Source organism: Cyprinodon tularosa, unplaced genomic scaffold, assembly GCF_016077235.1.
Source record: "Cyprinodon tularosa strain WSP-4 unplaced genomic scaffold, ASM1607723v1 ctg107, whole genome shotgun sequence".
Classification (NCBI taxonomy): domain Eukaryota; kingdom Metazoa; phylum Chordata; class Actinopteri; order Cyprinodontiformes; family Cyprinodontidae; genus Cyprinodon; species Cyprinodon tularosa.
The window spans coordinates 2,483,352-2,496,908 of record NW_024037860.1 but is presented as its reverse complement, the minus strand read 5'-3'; the positions used below and the strand labels follow the sequence as shown (position 1 = coordinate 2,496,908).

At 37.5% G+C, this 13,557-nt stretch overlaps 1 long non-coding RNA gene and 1 pseudogene across 1 annotated transcript; one reads left to right on the top strand and one right to left on the bottom strand.

The window, feature by feature from the left end:
- Nucleotides 1–1,180: 1,180 nt before the first annotated feature.
- Nucleotides 1,181–5,078, bottom strand: LOC119786139. Its single transcript, XR_005281152.1, has 3 exons — nt 4,988–5,078; nt 2,290–2,434; nt 1,181–2,205 (listed from the first exon to the last, which is right to left on the bottom strand). It is a non-coding gene; the product is annotated as an uncharacterized LOC119786139 (long non-coding RNA).
- Nucleotides 1,915–2,557, top strand: LOC119786130 (annotated as a pseudogene).
- Nucleotides 5,079–13,557: the final 8,479 nt, after the last annotated feature.

Genomic DNA, 13,557 nt, shown 5'->3' with positions numbered 1-13,557 from the left:
ATGGATCTGCAAGAAGCCGTTCAGTGCAGGGAGGCGGACGTGAAGTTTCCTGCTTTTTCTGGGCTGGAAGAATTGGATCCCTACTGTTGTCAACCATACCTTTTTCTTTTGAATGATTGTTTTTTATTTGTTCCTGTATTCTTGTATCTTTTGAATGACCTTCCAGACCTGAATTCTGATGGATCTTTTCTGATACGTTTTTCTCACTTTCTGAGACCTTTAGCACATCTGATGCGGCGGTTGAAACTATTGCATGACATTCAGATTTTTGAACGGAGCATTTCCCTTTGGCTTTGCCATCCTTTGATGTAGTCATTTCATTAACCCTTTCTTTTTTATTTGCTTTTTCCTTATTAAAGTCAGCAGATATACTTGGAAGCGTCTCCTTTGGTTTAGGTGCAGGTTTCTGCTTGGTTTTCAAGTCTTGAGTGGATGAAATCTCCTGTTTTACCTTACATTTCCCACTACCAACTTGAATATTTTCTGTTGGTCTTTTTTCAGTTTCTGAGACGTCTGGCACATTTGATGATGATGATGATGGTGAAACCTTTGCACTACATTCACCTTGAACAATATTTCCAAAAATGCATTTGGATGCAGCAAATGCAGGAGACTTTTCTTTTTTTGGTTTATTCTTCTTGTCATTGATAGCAAAAATATCTTTCTGGTCAGATTTGTCATCTGCTGTGTATAACGCTGCATGTGGTATTATTCTTTTGTTTTCAGATACTGTCTTCACTGCTTCTTCCAGGTCATCATAAAGCTCCCACACATCTGGAGCTCTTCGACAGTATGCAACATAATGTCCAATATAATCTGCGGTCGAGCTGCCCCTGAAAGCGATGACACCTCTCAATGTGAATGTCTTTTCTTGTAGAGCCATATTGGATGGAAATTCCCTCAAAGAAAAATCGGTTTCGTTGTCAAGTTCCAGGTCAATGCATACTATTTCCCCAAAGCTGTAGCTGTGAGTAACATCTCCAATGCAGAGCATGTCTCCTGGGGTGTCGCCTTCCATTTTACATCCGTCGGGACATTCTGATTCATTTAGTAGTTTTTGACAGCACAGAGACTCGGAAAGGAAGAGTCCGTTTTCCACTGAAGTCTTAAGTTGAGTCATTCCACATTCCATCAGGACTGAAATGTCAGGTGAAACAAACGATACAGATTGCGTGAAGACAGCAGGTCTTCACTCCTGTTTGTGGACCTTAACGGACCTCCTCTGGACTAATTCAACCCATTTCCATTCGTCAGAAGCTGGATTAAAGCAGGACGTGCGTGCATGAAAGAGAGAGACAGACAGTCTTTGTGCATGTGTGTGTTTTCATAGACAGTCTATTCAGGCTCTTGCCCGCTCCACCAGATTCACAGAAAGCTTCATCCACCAAGCTGTCAGGAAGCTGAACCCCCCTCAAAAAAAAATCACTCTGGACAAACTGTCTCCTGCACTACTATTAATGCTATATTTATTTACTGTTCTTTTGCACTGTTACTGTAACAAATGCTACATCTTACATAATTGGTAATAATAATAATTTTTCTGCTGCCATTACCATCTGCCTTTTTGCACTAGCATAAGTATTGCATATTTTATATTATTGTACATTTTATATTTTATTGTGAAATTGAATGTTTAAATTTTATTATTAGGAACTGATCTTATCTGTTGTGCCTGTGCACTTTATCGGTTTCACTGTTGGTGAAATAGAAACGTCCTCTCCAGTCCGTATGTCTGGTGAATCTGAAGAATTGACATTAAAGCTGACTTTGAAATATTGAGAAAATTTAGATCGGTATTGCGCAACAATCGGGAGATGGGTACCCCCCCAAATATTGACAGGTATTTCGCACACTGTCCAAAATCATTATCCTACCTCCATTCCTGTCATCACATAGTGGGAAAACACAAAGTTGCTTCATATCATAGTGTCAGTAATTATGCAAAAGCTGCTTAAGTGGCTATAAATACAGAACATCTCAGACATTCAGTCATCAAACTGACCAGATCAGAGCAAATCGGTGATTGAATTGTTTCAACCTGTCCAGCTCTCCTAACATGAAGACGTTCACCGTTGCCATCGCTGTGGCCCTCGTGTTCACTTTTATCTGTATCCAGGAGAATTCAGCTGTCACTGCAACTGAGGTGACGGAGGTGCTGACTGATGATGGAACACTCACTGCAGACCACGACATGCCAGAAGAATCCTGGAATGCACGTTAAGATTTTTAGTCCACTGCTTTGAAAATAATCTCAGAGTCAAAATAGGTTTATTAACAAAAAGTTATTACTCTTTTCACACACAGGCGCAGTATGACTTGGTCCAGATGCGCCGCCGTCGTCGTCGCTGCCGTTTCTGCTGTGGCTGCTGTCCAAACATGATCGGCTGTGAACCTGCTGCAAATTCTGAGGAGTCCTGGCACCAGCCTGCAAACACTTAAACCATTACAGAGATGTATTTATTTCACAGATAAAGTAGTTCTGCTGTTTAAACTGTTATGTCATTTGAATAAAAATAATATTCTGATTTGACTTGTGAACAATTTTTCACAATAAAAGTAATTCTTACCAGCAAATGTGTGCAGTTTTTCTATATAAATCACCTAGGCCTCGTTGTTTATCACTAAAAGACAATTAAAATCAGTTGCTTCAAATTCTATTTTGTGAAATGTGCTATATAAATAAAATGTATCATATCAGTCTTACAGTATGTATGTGTTTATACTATAAATAGTATATATAAAGAAAGAGTAATTGTAAGAGGCTGTAAAATTAATAAGTATGGAAGCTATATGCAGATTATACAGGAAAGTTAGGATATGGATTTTATATACATATGATAAATAAGCGGATAAATAAATGGATAAATAAATTATGACAAATAATAGATAAAAGGTCCTTAGTAAGTATTTCAAACATGAACATGTGTGGGTGTATTGTTTATGTCAGCTATTTTACGACAAATTTTTGAAAAGACCCGCTCTCTCCATTGGGTTGTTGATGCACGACCCCATTTCTCCTTGTTTTACTAGTGATGTGAGATGGATTTCTCCAAATAGCATACCAAACTTTACCTGTCGAGTACAAACACTTTGCAACTGAGGCATTAGTGGGAAGCCAACTTGTGCTTTCAGTGTACGCCATCAAGTGAAAGAATCTCCCAAAAACACTCTGGTCTTGTTTCTCTTTTCTGAGGCCTTTCTTCTCATACACTTTGTAGACTCTTTTTCTTTTACGACCCCTGGCTATTTTCAAATAACCTCGGTAAAAAAGGTGAGCTTCAGGCCCCGTATACACACAGCCGAACCCTGGCCTAAACGCACAAATTTTTCACCAAACCAGCCTCTCATCCACACGAAGCCGGCGTTTCGGAAGTCTGTAAACAATCTTTTTTTTATTCAGCCTTCAGAGTGGGAAGATTCTGAAACGCTGTTTTCGCGTTTCCATCTTTAAGCTCTAACCGCATTTTTTTTTTTACACGCATGCGTCATAGCGTCGCCTCTAAACACGCAATATCTCCAGGAAGAACAGAGCAATATCGACGACATAGTTCAGCACCTGAATTTGACTTAACCACGAAAATGGACCCGCAGGGCAACCATGTATAAATATTAGTGCGCATGCCCAACATTTCGTTGCTTATTTTTGCTTTGGCACCACAGCGCCACTTACAGGCCTGGCATACATTTTGCAGCGTTTTCATGCATTTATTTTACGTCTCCGTCTTTAAGACAAACGTTTTGGAAAATATCAGCGTTTCGTGTTCGTTTTGACTTCGTGTGGACGGGGCCTCAATGACTGACTGAAACTGACAATTAGTAGGACCACTTACAGTATTTAGATGATTCACCCGGAAAAATTACATCCTCCACTATACCCTTAAGTTTAGAAGTATGGTCTGTGTATGAGTGGGAGATTGCATGCAATCAAGGTCCAGGTGCCTCCCATTCGCAGTGTCCAGTATTTCTCATCAGTCATTATTGGTCTTCCACTTGATCTCGGCATATGTTGGTGTAAGCGTGAGCTGTTGTAACCTCCAGATGTGAAGGTGAGAGTTTTAAGCCTGTTTATGCTTATTTTAATGCAAAAAGTGAATTGTTTTATAGTTGTTCTGTTGTGTTACTGAATTTGGCTAATGCAGACAGCAAAGCAGGGGCTGAAATCACCGGTTCAAAGACTGAAGAGATATAGGCTGGTTTTTAAATAATTTATTTAGAAGTATTTTAGGTATGTGGTAGAAACAGAGTGATTGTAAACTAAACACTGCAAGAACACCAAGGCAACCTTACAATTTCATGCTTACAATACAATAGATGAGATTTGCAAGATTTAGGAAATATATTCTATTTATTGAAAATACCAAAAAGGCAATATGTTAATGTTTCTTTAAAGATAGTATAAAGTGGATAGTATTAGAAATGCATAAGAGGCTCAGTAAGTGGACTAAAAAAACAATATTCTACAGTTTTTTAGAAAACCAAAAATAAGTTTTCAGTTTGTGAAACCATCATTCTATTAGTGGGAAAAAGTGTACAGTAGCTTTCCCCCCAAAATTTTGCCTTTTCTCATGAACCCGGTATTCACTATCATCTCCTTTTGAAACCACTTTTAACTGACTGATACGCTATCTGATGGATAAAAATAGTCATCTGAGAACTTAAACTTTAGAGCAGTATTTTAGATATAGAATAGAAGGTGCAAACAAATGAGTCAAGCAAAGTTCTTTGTCTCTGTGAAGGCAAGATATCAAAATTAGTTGAAATGGTCACAAAGATTAAGAGTGCACAAACCCAGCTTTAAGAAAATTCACAATCAATCCATATGGGTTTTACTTAACAGCATGAAATATCATCTTATACTTTCTATATTTCTTTATGTTTTCATTTAGAAAATTGGAGACTTTAATATGGTTTAATATAATGGTACAAAAATATGTTAGTGTTAAATCCATCTGTGTCATTTGAGGTTTGCTAATGTGGTAGAGAATACCTTTATAAGCTTGGGCATCTTCTGGGAGCAGCCTTGTTGCTCCAGGTGTTCAAAATGTAGATCTACATATCCAATTTACCCATACCTATCAAACCAAAAAGCATAAAATGATTAGAAAGAAACACAAGAAACATAAAGCAAAGAAATCCACATATAGTGTTATTTAAATCTCACGAATATAAGAATATGCTGTGGTTCAGCAGAACACTGGGAGCTTTTGTAAGACATTTAAAAAGATTAACCCCTCTTTTTTGAAAAGATGAAAAGAACACATAAAACAGAAAACCTGATGCATTTAACATTTTTAAAAGAAAGTCTTCCCTTTGAAGATGCTTTAAAATACAACTCGACAGCAAAATTAATGTTTTAAAAAAAAAACATTTAAAATTACTGCACTCTTGCATAATTCACAGAACCCATGTTCATTTTGATTTCTTCCACCTGTCACAGAAATATCAAGTAAAGTACAGAATTGTTAGTCTTATTGTGCTTAGCTCTTCTGCCCCCCATCAAAAACTCAGATTTGAAATGAATGCATTCAGAACACACATACCTAATCCACACCTTTCTTCTACAGTACAGCCTCATTTAATGAATTATTTATTTTCCAAAATGTATACAAAGCTTTCAGATTTGCATCGTGTTTTAGACCCTTTTCTTCACCATAAATTAACTTTCTTTTCTGTCGCAATATGACCCTCGCCTTAACCCGGTGATAACGAGTATAGGAAGCCAGAAACTACGACTTATTGTTCCCTGTCCACCAAACTGATTCAGTGAGATTCTGCTTTTTGTTGGGAATTCTATCTTGTTGGTTAAATTTTGCAATCCGTTCATGTTTTTCACATGGGGCCTCTCAGATGATCGTTTACCCTCAGGATGCTTGGACTGTGTTCAGGCAGATAATCAACCAGGGCATTTTAAAGTGAACGTGTTTCTGCCGAAGCAGACCCACGAAGCGCTGTCTGGTCTGTAAAGAGGATCCTGTAAGCTGAATCTGAGTTTCCAGTCACAAATTCACTGAATGGGAGCAGCGCTGCTCCTCTGGGGAAATAGCTATAAACTGGAAGTTAGCTACATGAGGAAGATGTGCTCATTTATATTGCTGAACCTTTTTAAAATGACTTGCAAGTTGATTTTGACTGGTTCTTATGACACATTGGTACATTTAATCAATGAATGTATGTACTTTTTCATCTTTTGTGTTGTACCTTCTACTTATAAAATTATTTTTTTTACACTTAATGATCAATAAAAGGCCTTACCAGCCGTACTGGTTCTACAGGTCATTAGACATGCAAGCAAATAGCTTTTGATATCAGCGTATTTGCATGGTGGGTTGTTGGTAGTCCCTTCTAGTTTAACTTTTAACATTGACATATGCTTCAGGATTATTTAGGGTGACCAGATTTGGGTTTCTGAAAAGAAGGATACTTTTTTTTTTATGGGGGGACCAGCCATCAGCTCCGGGGTCCAGGTCTGGAGCCAGTCGAGGATGAAGCAACCTAACCCGACCCGGTGACAGTATGCATCCCCCCTCCTGCCCAAAAATATACAAAGGCTTGAAATTGAATAAAAATGAGTGTGCCCCATCTGGCTAAAGTAGAAGAACAATTTGACATAGATTTGGAGTCAGTGGGTCACATGACCTGGAAGCTATTGAAGAAATATCAATTATTTTTGTAATAAAAATAAAAAAAAAATATGCAAAGGCTTAAAATGGAATAAAATGAGTGTGCCTCATCAGGCTAAAACAATATCACAATGAATTTGAGTCATTAGGTCACATGATGTGGAAGCTATTGAAGAAAAGTCCCAACTTTTGTCTTTAAACATATCTTAAAAATTAAAATAGCTTAAAATTGCATAAAAGCAAATGTTACATATTTTATTTATTGGCATGATTTTATATTAGTTTAATTTTAGCTGGTCATAAGATAAGGAATTTATTGATTTTTGTTTGTCAAGATTGCTTGGTTCAAGGATATGTTGACGGTCCCTTACTGCACCACCACGTGCGGGAGGAGGGAGCAGATGAGAAACGCTGGCCGACATTGGAGTCCCTCAGTCGGATCAACCGTTTGCTAGATCTCGCTGACTCCGCGGAGCTTGAATATCCAATATCCAACTTCAAACCAACCTCACAGCGGTGCTCACGGCTCGGTCGGCTGCACTGTAGCTGACCAAAATCCCGGACTATTTTGAAATTCCCCCCAGAAATTTTTTTAGTTATGAAAAGTAGGACATGTCCGGAAAAAAGAGGACGTCTTGTCACCCCAGGATTAGTGGCGGGGGAGTAACGCAATAATGATGGCGGCCTAGTGGTTCGGGCATAGAGCTTGGAATCCTGAGGTTCCTGAAGTTCAAGCCCCACTCCCACTGACTGCCACTCTGGTTCTCTAAGCAAAAGACCCCTAAACCCAAACTGCTCCCCGAGTGTCGCACAATGGCAGCCCAAAGCTCCCCAATGGGATGGGTTAAATGCAGAGAGTTAATTTCCGTGCTCTGTACTTGTGACAGTGTATTGACAATAAAAGCTGGAAAAATAAATAAAAGTCACAAGGTTTTTTCATATGTTTTTTTTTCTAGATAGGAAGATATTCATTACCATCTTGCTACGACTTACAGCTAGATCTGGATTTATAGCCATGGGGATATACAGGCATAAAGAAGAAAATGCAGCTCAGATATCAGTTCTGATACCCAACAAAGCACACCATGTTATGTGATTTCTCATTTGGCCAGAGGAATCATCCATCAGAGGTGACCCTATTCTAACCTACATTAAAGAGCACACATATCCCGCATAAAAAAACAAAACTCTCCATCAGAAGGATTGGCTTTACTAATACACAAAACTTATTGTGTATATATTATAGCACCAAAAGCAAACACTGTGAATTCATTTGATTTAGAATGATTTTCCACACTAAACAAAAGGTAATTTGTACATTTTTTTGTAAATTACAGAGAAAGAAAGAGCACAATGACCCTTGTGGGTGCAAAAAAATATTAAGCAGAACATGAATCACGTTCTCAGATTCTAAGTTGCTTTCTGTGTCCTTGGCTTATGCACATCGTCATTAGTAAAGGGTAAAGGAGGAACATTTGAAATTCATTTTTTTTACTGGGAACAACCTTCTCTTGACCTCATCAAAATATTTTCCATTGGTAAGAAAAATTATGGTACCTCATTTCTACAAAGGCGACTGTAGAAATGCTATGATGTTTTCAGGTAGTTGAAAGGTTAAACTAACTACCTTGAGAGGAGGATGCCTTGCCTCCTCTGCATATCTGGTAAAATCATCAGAGGAAATATTTCTTTATCCCCACATCTTCCTATAGTAACTATAAAATAAAATGTAAGATAGCCAATGACTGTTGAAATAAAGGCATCCAGTAGCTACAGAGAACAAAGAATGTTTGAAGAATAAAGGGTTGGGAAGAAAAAGTACATCTCTTACACTGCAATGCAAAGGCCGGCCTCTTGGGTTGATACTTCATCCAGCGCTGTGGTGGATATATTTCAGAAAACAAAGGAATATCTAAAGGGGAAATAAAAAAAGAAAAAGAAGTGTAAAAATAACATTATTCCTGCTGATGAATACTCTATTCCAAAGACATATGAGGCAAGCAACGCAGACAAATTTAAGAAAAGCCATCTCTCTGGATTTCCTGTATCTGGTCATTCCCAGTATCTGACGTGGGTTGAGATTAGGCATGTCTAACTAAAGTTCACATGCATTATGGGTTCTTTTTCTAAATTAAAATTCTTTTTTTTTTTTGGACTCTGTGAGAAAGTTAGAATACCCAAGAGAAAACCAAACACAGGCTGTGGGAGAACATGCAACACCCACACAAAAACACTCCTGCTGAGATTCACTAGAATCCAATATACAGTATTTAATAAACTGATGTAATGGGAAGCTCAGTGTTTGCACCTTTCTGCTTTCCTCTCCCCCGATTCTTTTCTGTGAAGAGATCACTCAGAACAAGCACTTTAAAAAACACTTCATAATGTATATGTATTAAATGACTATAACACATAGTTTAACAGGTTTAACAGAATTGATCTTACTCAGACTAGAGAAAATGGCTCAGGTTACAAAATGGCAGCGCTTTATACCATCGGACTCGATTCTTCAGAAAGTCAGTAGCCAGAATAACATTGCAAACTGACAAAGCTGTCTGTTAAGAATGATCCACTCTATCCTAATTGGATAAATTAATTGGGAAAACTTTAGCATTAATACATGGCAGACGGGTGTTATAAGGATTTAACCAGCAGATACATGATTCATAAAGACAATTCTGACATTGACATTCATACTCCTTGTCATGGTTCTCCTCTTTTGGGACTCTGAGTTTTTAGTTTTCAGTTATTAATTATTTTGTTTTCTTGATCTTTGGTTTATTTTCCATTATATTCAAGCATTCTTTACTTATTCTCTGTTACCCCCTTGTGCTTGTTTCCTTTCCTCTTGGCATCCTTCTAGTTTGGCTAGATTCACACTGCAATCTGAAGTGACCCAAATCCAATTTTTTTGCCAATATGCGACCTGTATCTGATCTTTTCATGGCTGTCTGAACAACACAGATCTGATTTTTTCTAATACAACCCAGGCCACTTGGCTATGTGGTCCTGAGTCCAATACGAATCTGATCTCAGTGCTAGTTCCTTGTTGTTGTTTGCTTTTTCCCCTCATCTTTGGCTTCCCACATGAATTTTCCCAGATTTTTTTGGCAGTTACTTAATTGAAATTGTAAGATTCACCTCTGTCTTCTGGTCTCTGCATTTGGGTCCTATATCAACCTCCATAAAAATCATGACACTCCCTCAATCTTCTCATATTTTGGGTTCATAACCACAAACATTAAAGTGTTTAATCAAGGTTGTATGCTATGAAATAACACAAAATAGCCAAAAAGTGGATAAAACATACACGGTTTTCAAAATATGGCTGAACAATGATGCAGTTTTTAGCACAAAAATCCTGGGTTTGATTCCCAGCCGAGGGTCTCTCTGCATGGAGATTGAATGTTCTTCCTGTGCATGCGTACGTCCCCTCTGGGTACTCTGACTTTCTCCCACAGTCCAAAAACATGACTGTTAGGTTAACTGCACTGGAAAAACGAGCTACAAATAAGTAGAAATATCTTAAATTAAGTGTATTTACCCCTATTTTGAGTAGGTAAATGAGATAGTTTGCCAATGGAATGAGTATTTTTACTCTAAAAGTAAGATAATTAGATAAAATGCACTTGAAATAAGACAATAGAATTATGTTTTCTTATTTTAAAATGAATTGTCTTGTGTCCATTGGCAAAATGCCACTTTTACCTCCTCAATCCAAGAACAAATGCACTTATTTTAAGAAAAAAAGACTTATCTAGATTAAATTTTTTTCCAGTGTGATGTCTCTAATCTACACCTGGGTGTGGGTCTGTGTGCATTGATATGTCTCCGTGTGTCCTCCGATGGACAGGCGACTTGTCAGGGGTGTACCCCACATTTGGTCACAGACTGCTGGAGATCAGCATCAGCTCCTCATAATGATGACAGATAAGGTGCAGAAGATGGATAGATTCCCTTACAGTTTAAATTCCATGTGGTATCTTCTATCTCTAAAAACAAAAAAATAGATTTTAGAGTTTTTATAAATGATTAATAAAAATTAACTGAATTTGATTTTTAGTTTGAGTTGGCCTCCACATTAAGAGACCTGTCTAAAAGTGGGTCCAATCTCAAAACAATCTAATAGTTGGAAACAATGAGAATGTGCAGCAGGGATAATAAAATGTAAAGTTTTTTCTTGACGTTATAACTTTTATTTAGGGTTATCACAGACTATTTTCACCATTCTGGTTTATCTTCGCTTCTGTTATTGGCAAGATACTATCTTTATGTTATATTATATCTTTCAATGTCTTTCCATGGAGCAGACAGAAAATGGACTATTTGCAATATTGTGAAGCTTCGTTGTTGCTTTATTCCCACAGGAAAAAGAAAAACCTTGCTCTTTGTTAGAGTTTTATTGCTTACTGTCTATTATGCAATGTTTTTGTTTAGTGAAGAAGAAATACTGAGGTGATTCCTGTGGTCAGCACCTGCAGTCCTTGCTGTGATGTTAAGCTCCCTTATGAATTTTTCATTCTTTAAAGGCCATCAAAATTAATCGCTCAGATTCTTGTCACCACATATCTACTGGATTCACATCCATGTTGCACTAAAAGTACAGTACTTTCAATAATCCATATTTTACCACACAGACTCAACAGAATACAAAGTATAGAAAAATTACATTGCAAAAGGAGTATTGTTTCTGGTTAATGATCTGGACTTGTTTACATTAATTGCAGAAACTTATTTTTAGTAGAATGATATAATGATATAATGATTTAGTATAGCAATGGAAATGTACATTTATGAGTTCAATTACCTTGAAGTCACACATTTATATTTAGAAGTTACATTTTATGTTGAGTCAAATGCCCCATTCCCACTGCAGGCAAATCTGGTACAAATATGTGCTTTTTGTCTTTGGAGGAGGTCAAGTGACCAATCACATTCAGTTTATTTATATAGCACCAATTCACAACACATGTCACCTCAAGGCACTTTGACTACATCATGTAGTCAGAAAACTTTTCAGCGCCGACTTTACAGTGCCGATGATTACCTAGGACGTGGCGATCTGTCCCCTTTGCCAAGGGATGCACAGAATTCCAGGGAGTGTTCGCCTTAGAAGTCCACAGTAGAGGCACTGCCATTTATAATTAAAACCTGACTTAAACATCCTAAAGTTCTGAAGGATATTAGCATCACTACCCCTCCAATTTTGCCTGTGTCCCTGAACTCAAATAGACCTTTATGCAAGACAGGCAGCAAAGGCTCCCTAAAACATTCACGTGTTTCCCTTGTGCAAAAAGCTGACACAATAAAAGGCTTTATTTTGACACTCAAAACTAGAAAACCTATTTTTTTCTTGACCAAAGTGTTCTGGGTGTTGTAATTTTTCCTCTGCACATGCAGCTCAGTTTGGATTTGCAAATATTTCACAAAAAGATTTAGATTACATAAAAAAAATTGGAATTTAGCATTATGATCTGCAGTGGGGAAGGGAGCCTGTTAAAATGATACAGCTTAAGTATCCCACATGTAACGCCATGATGCAAACTTCTTCTGAGTATTGACTGTTGACTGGATTCATCTTAAAAAGTAAAATTTTCTACATTGAAACTGTTGGGATTTGTAAGAATGATTAAACACCCCTATGTGTTGACATCAAAGGGAGAACATAATGAGATGGATGAAAACATTGATGATTTTTCTAGAACATGTAGTCTGGCAATGGTTTGTGTGGTTAACGATCAGACAGTTCAAGCTCAGAAGAAGGTAGTGATGCTGAGGAATCTGGAGGCATCACACTTTACAGGATAGAACTATCCAGAGTTGACCTCTAGCCTACAGACTGAGCTGGAGGGTGGCGGCTAATATGATTGCAGCAGCCCAGTAGAAAACATATAGCGGGGAAACACTGGTTGCAATGCCTCTGGTACATATAGTAAAACCAGTTCTTCATTTATAAATTAGTATATAATACTTTGATTAAACAAATCCTCCACAGCTGTTACAAGAAATTATCCGTTATTTTCTTAAAGGTATAGCTAGCAACTCCACATGTCCTTTGCTCCCAGGGTTGTCAGATCTGTCTGTTTCCAAAAACAATGTGAAAGCCCATCACCCCCATAAAAAAAAAAAAAAACAGCATAAATTCTTCAGAAATTCCTTTTAAAACCACAAACCTATGAACCAATAAAGAACACAGAGCCACCATATTATCATCAATTAGCCTCTGACTTTATTTTTACAGAAGCTAATAATAATTAGCTATGGATCGTTTTCTGGGACAGCAGCAAACTACAATGTAAGCTCCACATCAGCCTTCAGTTCTTTGCTGAATATTTTTACATGTTTCCTTATTTTAACATACAGTATGTGGAGCTGGAAGTGGAAGAGCTGGGAGCTACATTGGTAGGTTCTTAATAACAATAGGTCCATGTCTGGCTCTTATACCTGCTCATTTTACTCCCACTCCCTCAGGGGGGTTCCGTAGGTATTGCAGTTTGCCGCTGCTCATGTAAGGGTTTCACTGAACAAACAAGCGACTTTCAATGAAGGAACAAAAAAAAACAAAAAACAAAACAAAACAAAGACATCCTGAAATATTTAAAGCACAGAATAGATGCCGATCTTGTCTGAACTGCTTCACCCACTTTGAAAGCAGCGTAGGGTCCTTAGGAAACTTAAATAACACAACACCATCCTTATGGGGGTTAAAGCAAAAAGTAGTTTGAAGACATTTCGCTTCCCATCCAGGAAGCTTTTTCAACTCAAAATTTCAGAATTAGTGTTGAGTTTGAAGCTTTATATAGTATTTTTTTGTAACATTTTTTGGAATGACTATGACCTGGATGACTGAGAATCTTCAGCAGCAAATATGTAAGTTATCATATAAACAAAGAAAATAAAAAAATGTTTAAGCAGTTACAGTACAAATTGTACATAG